Below are 12,767 nucleotides of genomic sequence, written 5' to 3'. Positions count from 1 at the left end.
TTTTTTTTTTTTTTTTTTTTTGTCTTTTTGCTATTTCTTTGGGCCGCTCCCGTGGCATATGGAGGTTCCCAGGCTAGGGGTCGAATCGGAGCTGTAGCCACTGGCCTACGCCAGAGCCTCAGCAACGCTGGATCCGAGCCGCGTCTGCAACCTACACCACAGCTCACGGCAACGCTGGATCGTCAACCCACTGAGCAAGGGCAGGGACTGAACCCGCAACCTCATGGTTCCTAGTCGGATTCGTTAACCACTGTGCCACGACGGGAACTCCCAAGAGCTGTATTTTAAATATTTAGATAGTTACTTGTTAGCTGGTTTCTAGTTGACCTGGTTATCTATCTAGTTATCAATGCTGCAGCCGTGCAGTCACCTATACATTATTTAAATGTATTTACCTGTTAGATGTGCTACCAACCAATAATGAAATAGACCTTTATGAAGAAAAGTGATAAAAGCATGTATTAACACCAAGGATGATGCTTCTTCAGGTTTAAGTACATTCAAACTAAAGTTAAAATTTCTCCTTAGAAATTAATCACAATAATGTCTATTATGGTTTTCTTCTTTTCATTTTAAATCTAGGACATAAAAATCCACTTTGAAGCTACTGAGTAAAAATTGCAGAATATGTTACAGAAACCAACAGCAAAATGTCTGCCATAGGACTTCATAACTTTGTTCCCTCTGCTTAGCTAATGTTTGCATTCTGAACACAGAAGCACAATTGGGTTTCTAATATAGATTAGAGATCACTGATTTCCACAGTGTGTCCATGAGCTCCCAGGCCCACAGAGCAACCTTCAGTGGAAGATTTTTAAATCTCACATACTTCTTGCTTCTTTGTCAGTTTACCATTTATATTTCTCTTGTTCATACTCACCAGCTTCCCTTAATGTTTCTCTGATATTTTCTCCAGCCCTGGTGTGGTTTGGAATCCCCCTCTTCTCCAGTCTTGTGGACCGGACTGCATTTTTATATGCAAACAAGAGCAAAACTAACAATGAAAGCCAAGTAGTACTGGGAAGCTCACTCCAAATACCAGGTTGGGTAAAATCATTTGTTTAAGAATGTTCGCATCTGTTGCTTGGCACTGATCCTTAAGCTCCAAGACCCCTACCTTCTCAACTAATTATCCTCATGTCAAGTAATCAGTTGTAGTTGGTTGACTGTATACTCCTAACAATCCCCAAATCCTAAATCCCTCAAAATAGCAGGAGAAGACTGGGATGGAATCAAAGAACTTTTCTCAATCCAACTATTAAGGGACGGGCACGACAAAAACATAGCAGCTACGGAGTTGTAAGAAAGCACTGTAACAGCCTGTTCCCTCTGAAAGCTCCCCCTCCCTCCTGATCATGTTGCTCCTGCCACCACTGAGGATCATGTATAATACCTCAGTGTGGAATAAATGAGCAAGGGGAACTGTAAACAGTCTGGCCCACCAGAAGCAATAGAGACACAATGCAACCAAGATACTGCAGTCCCTGCTTCCCACTAAGCTGATATAATCCACACTTGGCAAGGATGAGTTCTTACTGCAGGGCTCTTCTGCCTAAATACACAGGCTCCCCTGGAGAAAGGCAGTGGGAGAGGGGAGAGCAAGACAAAAGCAGACAGGGAAACAACTGCAGCAGGGGAGACCCACAGTGAGCACTGAAATTGTATTGTTCCCCTTTGACCCAGAAAGGCCAAATGGGAGGATTTTTCTATGGAAATAAAAGTGTAAGGATAAATGCAGAATGCTTATTGTGGCATAATTTGTTGTGTTTAAAAAAAAAAAACACTGGAGGAAAACCCAGAATATCTATTAATACAGAAATTATGGAACTTTCTGCAAAGGACTATTAGGTAGCTATTAAAAATAATAAATTGGATCAATATATGTATAGATCTATAATAATGTCCATCATATAATAAGTAAAATGAAACACAGAGTAACTGGTATCAAACACCCTATTTATACCTGAAAGTAGAAAAGGAGTGAAAAAGTGGATATGCCAGGAAGATGGAGGGAAGACTAGGTGGAGATTAATAACATTTTCTTTATATACTGCTAGTTACTAGACTTGTTATAATGAGTATGTATTACTTCTATAATTTTAAAATGTGCTAACTTTAAAATATAAAAAAGGATTTATTGAGAACGTAGTATCATACATAAGTAATGCCAGACCCCAGAGTTCAGCAGGGTGTACAGTTCTCTGGCATTTGCTCTAAATTGATCCTGGAGGGCAGAAGTAGACAGCAACCTCTGTTCCTAGAGAGAGGCCTCACCGCGTGTCCCTCAGTAGGAGCCAGTTCAAGCAAGCACAGACTTGACAGTGGCTCTGGAAAAGGCCAGTGCTCATGAAATGAAAACTACATCGACCGCTCCAAAAGCTCAGCCACAGAGTTTCCCAAGGGGCTGCCTGAGCCAGTGAGCAGCGGGCAGAGGCACAGATGAGAAGAGAACAGGCTTTTGCCTGGGAAAATCCCACTACTCCAACTACTGACAGCTTTTGTTGGCGCCTGGTCCATGTCCCAGAGAGAGATGCACAGGCTGGATTGGCCACTGCAAGAGCAAGTATGAAACTTGGTGGGAAAGATGGTATCACCCAGGTTTTCTCTTCTTGTACAGTCCTACTCTCCTCCCGCCAAGGCCCTGGGCAGAGTCATGAAGCTTTTTTTAAGAGGTCCTCTCATGTGCTTTTCTGTTCTCCCGCCATCAGAACTCCAGTTATTTGAAGTTATTTGATCTTCTATTAGCACCTTGGTGGACCACTGGAAGCCAGCTGTGGGACTTCCAACTGTCACCCCCAGGGTAGCATTAGGCCTTGAAGGTGTGACACTTGGCTTAGTATTTGCAATTTGGTTTCATGCTAATAGAATCTTACAGATCTTTAGGGGTACGGGCGAGACATCTATGATATTCAAAAATAAATAAAAATATGCAGAAATTAGCATCATGAAAAAACTATTTTTCCATTCATTTTCCAACATCCTTTTTTCTCTTCTTGTACAATCCTACTCTCCTCCACCCATGCCACTTCTTTCTCCCTACTTAGCCCCTTTAATAAATATTTTTTACCTAATGTGTTCATGATTATCACAGAAATCCATGCTTATAATAGCAATCATGGAAAATATGGACATGTTCAAAAAGAAAAGTAACCATTTATAATCCCACTGCTGGTAATATTTTAAAATGGTTTCTTCTTTATACCTACTTTTTAAAGCAGGTCTGCATTTGCATGTCTTTGCAAATACAGCTGAATGTCTCACGTACATATACTGAATATTATGAATATGAGAGAATGTGGTTGAAGTGTGAAAGGGGTTTGGACAGCATATTACTGGTGGGATCTGCACAGTTGTGGTGTGGCTATGTGCTCTGGTGTGTAAGCTTATATTAATATTCTTTGAACTGACTGACAGCAGCCTCCCATCTCAGCCCATTTTTCTCCTCATGGTTCCTGCAGTCAGCGATATTTACACGTAAAGATTCCCATGTGTAGTTATTTGATCTTCTATCATCCCAGTTTCTCACTTGCAGATAACTGGGTACCTAGGACCCCAACAGGTCACTACTCCCTTCCCTTTTCCGTCTCCTGACATCATCTTTCCTGGTCCTTCTTTACCGCAATCTTCTGGATTTATCCAAACAGCATGTAAAGCAAGTAGCTATCACCAGCCAGGGCATGATCACAGATTCATTGAAAGGTCCTTTTGGAAAAGGCTCTCAATTTAGCATTCACCCTATTCACCTATTCAGAGGAAATACTACAGCTGAAGTGGACTTTGGGCGATTCCACTTTATGCAGAAAATCAGGAATATCTTACATTAGAACCAAAAAGGATTATGTTGCTCTAGACTCTTGTCATTTCCCTAGTTAAGACATTCGCTTCTGCCTCCATTCTCAAGGTCTTCCCAGTTACCCCGTTATCCTTGAAAAATCAGGATGGAGAGCTGACAGTGCTGGCTGATAGTCTGACATTCCAGCATAGGCAGACTGCAATAGGACGGCCCGGAGCATTCTTTCCTGAGTGTTCCACCATCACTCTGGAACAGGTACCCATGGCAGTGTGAGAGCAGTTCCAAATAGCAAGGCTCTGGGCAGAGTCATGAAGCTTTTTTAAAGAAGTCCTCTCATGCCCTTTTCTGTTCTCCCCCCATCAGAACTCCAGAGCTCCCGGCTAATCTACACGCATGCAAAGTTCCTCACTGCTGCCCTGAAAATTATCTTCCCATCTCTTCTACAATTCATCTCTTCTTTATTATTAACATCAAAAAGTGCAGATGACTGAGAACTTTCATACCCCCATCGCTATTTTATGATAGGGCACTTCTGAAAAGGGATCTGCAGTCTGAAGGAGAACACATGTGGAAGGTGACCAAGCAGGCCTGTCTATGGGTTGTCAATCATCACAGCCTCAACCCTCTACTGCCAAATACCTCTCTAGTCACTGTGCACTGGGTGGTTGAAGCAGGCCTGAATTGTGCAGAGATGGTCTGCCGGCCTCACTGCTGGGTCCTCTGTTGCCTAGCAACCTTGCCTGAAGTATAGTGACCCAGATTTAGGTTCATGTGTTAAAGGGGTTCTTAGACTCGTCTACGTCCCCCCTGCCCCCCCGACGCCCATCACTGCAGAGGCAAAGTGGCCATGAAGGAGATCAAAATGATGCAGCATCCAGCCCATGAATTCAGTTTGACTTAGGCATCGTGAGTATATGTGTGCTTAGGGTAAGGTGATTGGTGAGATCTGTTTCTGCTTAGTCTCAGGACTATATTGAATGGATCTGACCTCCTCTTGTTTACATCCCTTAAGGTAGATGGCACAAAGCCTTTAGACTGCATTGGATACAGCAGAATATTCTGGAAGGGCCTTGGACACAAACAGACCTCAAAGCCTTGCTGGGGCTGGAGGTACCTCCAAAGAATTGCTCAAAATTGGGCCCAATCTCTGGTCAAAAGTTACATGGTTCTCTACAACAAACAGACTAAAGTCCATGCTCTGTGTCCTTTACAAATTAGCCTTTGGCCCTCCTGCTTTATCTCTTACTGCAAACCTGCCCTGACCCCCCCTTCCCCCACTGCTTCATCTTACTTGAGCCACACCAGCACTTTGGCCCTGACCTGAATGTCTGCTCAAGTTACTTTCTGAATCTCTGGAAATGCCCTTCCACACCACAGCTGCCAGTCAGAGAGTCACGCCTCCTTCAGAACTAGACTCAAAAGGCACTTCTCCCTCAGAGGAAAATAATGATTCCTTCTGAAATAGCTGGTTTTCTACCCCCCACCTGGAAATACTGGCTAGCCTCCACTCCTTCCCCCACATTTTCATAGCAGGTGTGATAACGTAATTATAGCACTCGGCATAGTTGACTTACACAAGCCTTGTCTACACGGGTGTCAAAGGAGCTGTGTCTTTGACAAGACTGATTCCTTCATCCTTCTATTTGGAATGAATGCATCCCCTCTTAATTAATCCCTCCTCACGGTGACAAGCTCTTTTCCACCTTCACCTCTGCACTCACACCTTCGGGGCACTCCGTTCACAAGTGCTTTTCCTAAGTCATTTTTTCTCCACATGCAGTCTTTCTCCTGATCCATACACTCTTCACGCCCATTATCTGTGTGCTCATTCTCCCCTATCCCTAGGAAGCAAGGTGGGCTCAGTAACATGGTATCGTCTGTCTCTGTCTGAGTAGCTCGTGATTATGACAAGTGTCTCTAAAAAACACCTTGAGAGGTCTCGATGGAAACCAATGCCCCATGGAAACACGTAAATATTTTATTAGATTCTGAACAAGACTCTTGCTCATAAATATTTAAATCCCTTGATGGGAGAATGCTCAGTGGATGATGAGAGTCAACTTATACTGGGGTGGGGAACCGAGAGAAGGAGGGGAACACCACAGCAATGGCAGCAGACGTTCCACAGTCTCTTTTAAGACTCCAGAATCACTGAAACTGCACCTCAGGGCTCCCCCACTTACATGGACACTCATTTTCTAAGTGCTCTCCCTTTGCAGTGTGAGGGAGGTCAGCACCCAGGGGGGCTGTCTGGAGAAGGCACTTTGGGGCTGCATGCAGACTGCCACATCAGTCACAGCCCCCCCTCAACCTCACCACCCTTCTCTCATCACTGATAGCACAAAGAAAATTTACAAATAAGACACATAGGACTGGGAATGAGAGGGACTCTATAAGAATGTTCACGGCAGCTTTATTCAAAATAGCACCAAACCACCCACTGTCCATCAATAAGAGAACGGATGAATATAGATGGACAATATTCATACCGTGGAATATTACCTTGGAATGAAAAGAAATGAACAACATGGATGAATCTCATAGACATTATGTCAAACAAAAGGAAGCCAGACACAGAAGTGCATACTGTGTGGAGGCATCTATATGATGTTCAGGGACCAGCAAAACTAAACTACGACACTAGAAATCATAACCAAGGTTGCTTCTGGGGGGTGGGGGTAATTGGAAAGAGGCATGAGGGAAATTAATGTGGCTGAAATTTGTATAACTTGTTTGAGATGAGGACTTGGCAAAACTGGCCCAGCTTCAAGCACAGGGTTCAGCTTCAAAGCACTGTGAGGATAAAAGTGGCCACTGATCTCCAGGATCATCATTTACCTATAAAATATTGATTAACCTGAATTACTTACAAGGGCTTCTAGTATTTTACCAAGGGTTCTGCAACCCTTATGGGAGGCAATGTCTTGTTTGTGCCATTTAATTATCTAATTTATTCAATAATTATGTATTAATTGTTGACAACATGCCAAACAGGAGCATAGCCATAAATAAAACAAAAAAATTCTTGTCCTTTATGAAGCTTCTATTTGAGTGGGGAACTATATGGATGATTAACAAAGAAACAGATACACTATATAACACTGGGTAGTGCTAAGTTCAGTGAAGAAAGCTAAAGCAGGGTCAGAGGACAGGGAGTGACAAAGTGCTGCTTTGGATCAGGTGGTCAGGGAAGACCTGATGGAGAAGGTCATGTTTGGAAAGAGCTCTGAATTAACTATCTGAGGGAAGAGTGTTCAGGCACAGAGCAAGGAAGACAGGAAAGCGAGGGAAGAGTAGCAGAATATAAGGTCAAAGAGGCCAGACACAAAGGGCTTTGGTAAATCCTGGCAGAGAGCTGGATTTTATTCCAAGTGTGAGGGATTTTATTCCACTGGAGCGTGTTAAGCAGGGGAGGAGTAACATCATTTGACTGATGTTTTAAGAAGGAGAAAAAGGAAGCAATTAAGAGACATGCCTAAGATTCTTAGAGTCAGAAGACTAAGACCTCCTTTTACCCCATCGAAATGTTAATACTCTTCACACTGCTATTTCTTAACCACTTTCTGATTCAAGTTCTATGCAGGGCCAGATCACACATGCTGGGATCCCAAACTCTGATTTTTATTAATAGCATACATCTCAATATCTGCTATATGTTTACTAAGAAATAGGGAGGTAACTTTCTTGGACATCTGGAATTTTTCATAATAAAATGCTGGAGGAAAAAACAAACAAACAAACAAACAAACGAGAGGAAGGGACGTGCATCCTTTATCAGGCAAAATTCATCAGGAACTAAATGTGAATGTGGTAGTTCTCAACACCTTTCTGCGCAATAAAGGCTCTGATTTTGAACTAAATGTGGAACATTTCTTCAACTTTCAAATTCAACTTCTTAGCCCAAGTCAGTCCACGTTCCATTGTCTCTGTGCAAAGGCAGAGCCTCAGTGCTTCTTTCTTCTCTCTCGTGCCCTGACCTACTCTCCGAAAACCTACAAGGGGGTAGAATGAGAGGCAAATTTGGGAGAAGGGGAGACTTTTCAGAGATGCTCTGTACTCCTCCAACCCATCTGGAAATGCCCTTATGGTCACAGAAGAAAAATGGAAATATTAAAACCCTCAGAAAACAGACTGTTAAGCGCCTATTGTCCTTTCCCTTAATCATTCCTCTCCCAGTCTGATGAGAGCCTTTCAGACTGCAAGTCACTTGCTTCATCCCACCCTCCCCCTGAGTCTCCCCTAAGCCACAACTGTGCTTCACTAAACTTGGAAGTTCTCTGTCCCCAGGCTACCATAACTCTGCCAATGACCAAGCTCAATGAAGACTTTACTGGGGAACAGGGAGAAGGTAAAAGCTGGAGTAGAAGAGAAAGGGAAATACAGGGAGCACTCCAGAGACGGCGGTGGCCCTGAAGTGGAATTAGGTTGGCAAAATGGGGACCAGACAGCCACTACTCCCCTCCCAAGAGATCCCTCACTCAAGCAAAACTTGCCAAGGCATTTTCTTCTCCAGACTCAACCTTACACAATTTCCAATCACTTCCTCAGCCATTTATCTCCACACCCGTTTGTTCCACCTGCAGCAAAGGAAGAAGCTACTGTTCTGCAAGCCTGGCTGCTACCCAGCCTGCAGAGAGGTCTTCTATGCTGCATTTAGCCATTGGTGGGGGGAAAAAAAATTGTTTTCCTTTGCAGGCCTTGCTGCCTCATACAATTTTATCATATTTTTCCAGCTTTTAATCCCCATCCGAAAACTTTTCACTTTTCCGTAGGGATGCAACAATTTAACATTACCTTCCATATCCCGGTTTAAAGGAGTACACCAGGAAAGACTTCATTATAGACCAGGACATAATTTGCCTATTATTCATGCGCATGTACCTAGGAAACCAACAAAGGGAAGAGTACAAGCATGCCATGACGCCTCTCCCACACAGATTTCCATCCTAAAATGTTAACAACAAAACTCAATTTTAAAGAAAAACCTCAAGGTTCGGATTCTGCAGTGCCGCACGTATATTCAGACATACAGCATTCAAACACCGAGTTCTAACAAGTGGCCTCTCATTTCTAACAGAGCTAAGTCTGAAACGGGTGCCTGCCAAGGGACAAGGATGCTGCAGCTCCCGGGCAACTCTCCTCTGCCCAGAATAAGGCAGTTCGACAGACCGCAGGGCAATAAAACTTTCTCTATTCAGGACTTCACAATCCTGTGAAGGGGTCCACCCTACGCCCCCCCACCCCCACACCCCGCCCCGGCATCCTGGAGAAAACGTGCCCCTGCCAGGGAGCTCTGGGGACAGGCTCGGTGAGGAGGCTCTGGGAAGTCTACAAGCTTGTTCCCGGACCTCTCCGCTTCAGCAGTCCGTCGCTGGTTTAACAAAACAGAACAGCTGCAGCCCCTCTTCCCAACAAATACCAGAATTCTCCAATCCTCGTGAAATTGCCACGGGCATCCCTTGGTCAATGATCGCGGGCTCGCCTCCAATTTCTAAGATAGTTTCTTGACCATTCCCAAAGAAGCTGCCAGATTCTGGAGGGGAGAGAACGCCCTTCCCATACCCCCTTCCACTTTTTACTTTAGAATTTAAATGTTTGATGTTTTTTTGTGGATATATCGCGTCCACAGAGAGGTCCTACAAAATCCCGAATTTGGGATGATCCTCAGGGCCGCGCAGCTCACCTCATCAGGTCCCCGACCGCCGAGGAGTGCCAAGCCCGCGGCTGGCGGCGGGACGCCCGCAGTGCCCCGGTCTCTCGCGGGTTCGCGGGGCCGGAAGGGACGAGGAGAGGCGGGGGCAGCACCGCAAGGGGCCGCGCCCATAGCCGCGCCGCGAGCCGGGAGGCGGGCGCGGAGGCGGCGGGACGGCGGCGCCGGGCTCTGAAGTCCGCGCCCGGCGCGCGGTGCCTGCGGGGCCGCCCCTGGCCCCTCCCCTGGCACCGCCCCGCGCGCGGAGCCCGACAGCTCGCTGGGCCCCGGAGGGCTCACGGGGATGACCAGTGCTCGCTGGCCTTGCGCGTCGCGCCCTCCTCCGCCGGAGTGGGGCTGCTCCAGGGGACTCGGCGCCCGAGCGGGCAGAAAGACGCTCGATTTCCCAAGAGCAGGAATTATGTCTAAGCTTTTACCCAGGGCCCTTGCCGAGTCTCTCATTCTATACAGCTAGACCCTTTCGTTTTAAACATGCACAAAGTGAGGGGGACCGATTCGATCCTCCTTCTTGGGGGTTGCTTTAGTTAAGAAGGCACGTGGGCGACTTCAGAGACCAGGTCCAGCTCTTCAGTTTTGTGGTTCTAGATTGAGGATTCGTCCTTCCCATGTCTGTAGAGCATTTACCTCAGAATTTGTCCTTGCTCTTAGCCCATTACTGTCACCGTCCCCTCTATATTCTGCAAGATACTTGAATCTTTGTCCCAGTATGGCTCCCATCTTCAATCCCGGTGTTGGCTTTCTCAAATTGGAGTATCCCCAAGCCCTCAGTTATCAGGCAAGGAAGGTTTTCCGTCGTCCACCAAGGCCTGCCTGCCCTATTTACTTCGGAAATGTTGCTGGACTCTCCCCTCCTCTGCATTCCCACCTTGTTGCACTTGTTAAACTTTGATTGCCTTGGCCTGAAACATTTTAATAGTTTCCTAACTGGTTTTCTTGCCTCCTATCTCTCCTCACACCCCAAACAGAATTAGGAATATCATTCTCCTGACAAAACAAACAAAACATTCCCCTCACCTCCCCACACGCTCCAGACCTGCAGTAACTGCCTTCTGCAATTGGAATACAGTCTAAACTACTTTCACAGATGGAAGCCAGCTTTCCTTTCCAACCTTCTGTCCACTCAGCACCTGTGTTCCAGTTATCCTGAGTTGGGCAAATTGCCATTTTTGAATATAGCCTGTGTTTTTAACTCCCCTGTGTGTTATGCTCACTCCATTCCCTTATCCTGGATTTCTCTTCATCCTCATCTTTACCTGTTGAATTGCTCCCAAGCCTTCATGATCCAACTCAAATGCCTGCTCTTTTAACAAAGCTCTACCAGATCTTCCCAGTCCATCTGGGAGATCAATTAATATTTCTTCCAGTGCTCCTGGTCTGTCACAGCACTCACTAACTTGGACTGTCTGTTACAGCCAGATGTGTCCTATTGTCTCCCCACCAACGGTCAGGGCCTGCAAAGCAGAAGCTATTTCTGACTCATCCTCCATGGCAATTGGCTGCACACATATTTTAAAACAAATAACCACTCTTTGGATATAAACTTTGCTTATTGTAAAAATTCAAACACACAAAAGTATAAGGAAGGAAATAAACCCCCAATACCCTGAAACAACCATTGCTAATGTTTTGATGACCACATTTTCATGCATATCTTTATGCACATGTCCATCTGTCATATATGCACATTTTGTCATGTATGGAATCATTTTGTCTATGCTGCGTTTAGGACACCCTCTTTTTTAGTCTTTTATTTTTTTACCTGACTCTCCCCTTACTACTCTCCCTCACTCTCACCTATTTAAAAAGTTAAGTATGCTAATATAACTATATATATATATATATATAACTATAAATACATATATGTTTATTTTACCAAGTGGGGAATAATAAACACTTCTCCGCTTCTTGCTTTCCTCATTAAACAATGTCATAACAATTCTTCCAATTCAACTAGTATACTTCTAATTCATTCTTTTAGAGCTTGGATAATGTTCCACAGTATGGATGTACCAAAATTTTTATTCAAGAGTTTCCATAGGAGTTCCCATTTCACTGGTTTAAGCATTGGACGTTGTCTCTGTAGGGGAGTGGGTTCCACCCCTGAGCTCACTCACTGGGTTAAGGATCCGGTGTTGCTGGGGTTGCAGCGTAGGCCACAGCTGCAGCTCCAATTGGATCCCTGGCCCAGAAGCTTCCATATACCACAGATGTGGCTATAAAAAAGAAAAAAAGTTTCCTTATTCATGACATTCAAATTCTTTTTAATGGAGTTCCTGTTGTGGAACAGTGGTCAACGAATCCAACTAGGAACCATGAGGTTGACAGTTCGATCCCTGGCCTTGCTCAATGGGTTAAGAATCCAGCATTGTTGTGAGCTGTGGTATAGGTTGCAGATGTGGCTCGGACCCCGTGTTGCTGTGGCTGTGGCGTAGGCCAGTGGCTACAGCTCCAATTAGACCCCTAGCCTGGGAATCTCCATGTGCAGTGGGAGAGGCTAGATAAGGCAAAAAGACAAAAATGAAAAATAAAAAAATTAAAAATAATAAAATTCTTTTTAAAAAATTGCCATTGTCACCAGTGTTTGTCAACATCCTTATGTGTATATGCCCTGTCACTTTAATTCCTGAGGGATTGATTCCCAGGTATGACATTGAAGGTTTAAAATGTTAACAGGTTAATAGGAGTTCCCGTTGTGACGCAGTGGAAACGAATCTGACAAATATCTATGATGATGTGGTTTGGATCCCTGGCCTCAGTCAGTGGGTTAAGAATTCAGCGTTGCTGTGAGCTGTGGCATAGTCTGCAGCTCAGATCCCACAATGCTATGGCTGTGGCATAGGCTGGCAGCTGCACCTCGGATTTGACCCCCAGCCTGGGAACTTCCATATGCCATGGGTGGGCCCCCCCCAAAAAATATATATATATAAAATAAAATAAAAGTGAAATGTTAATATATTGCCTTCTAATAGGCTGTAACATTGAAATTTCTGCTGTGGCAAAATGGGATTGGTGGCATCTCTGGAGAGCTGAGATGCAGGCTCAATTCCCAACTGGCACAGTGGGTTAAGGATCTGGCATTGCCATAGCTGTGGTGCAGGTCCTAACTGTGGCTCCAGTCTGATCCCTGGCCCAGGAACTCCATATGCTGCAGGGTGGCAAAAAAAGAAAAACAAAAGGCTGTAACAATTGGCTTTGTATAATTATAAACATTCTGATAAGTAAATAGTGATAAATTGTATGACAAATAGTGACAAATTTCCTTTA

At 44.7% G+C, this 12,767-nt stretch overlaps 1 protein-coding gene across 12 annotated transcripts in view; it reads right to left on the bottom strand.

Annotated features, from left to right (window-relative positions):
* Positions 1–9,676, bottom strand: part of GPR156 (G protein-coupled receptor 156) — a 99,768-nt gene extending 90,092 nt beyond the window's left edge. For 7 of the 12 annotated variants that reach the window (XM_021070313.2, XM_084991127.1, XM_021070310.2 and 4 more), the window contains exon 1: positions 9,477–9,676. The gene's annotated coding sequence lies outside the window, so the exon portion shown is untranslated. Of the gene's footprint in view, positions 1–8,587; positions 8,675–9,476 lie in introns of all 12 variants that reach the window. The other 5 variants (XM_084991124.1, XM_084991125.1, XM_021070311.2 and 2 more) reach the window with 1 other exon arrangement.
* Positions 9,677–12,767: the final 3,091 nt, after the last annotated feature.

Source organism: Sus scrofa, chromosome 13 (genome assembly GCF_054392235.1).
Source record: "Sus scrofa isolate SSC_HxYL_T2T_F1_AM1 chromosome 13, Sscrofa_HxYL_maternal_Yorkshire_Landrace_v2.0, whole genome shotgun sequence".
Classification (NCBI taxonomy): Eukaryota; Metazoa; Chordata; class Mammalia; order Artiodactyla; family Suidae; genus Sus; species Sus scrofa.
Note: the sequence above shows the minus strand (reverse complement) of the source record. Positions and strands in the feature narration are given on the sequence as shown.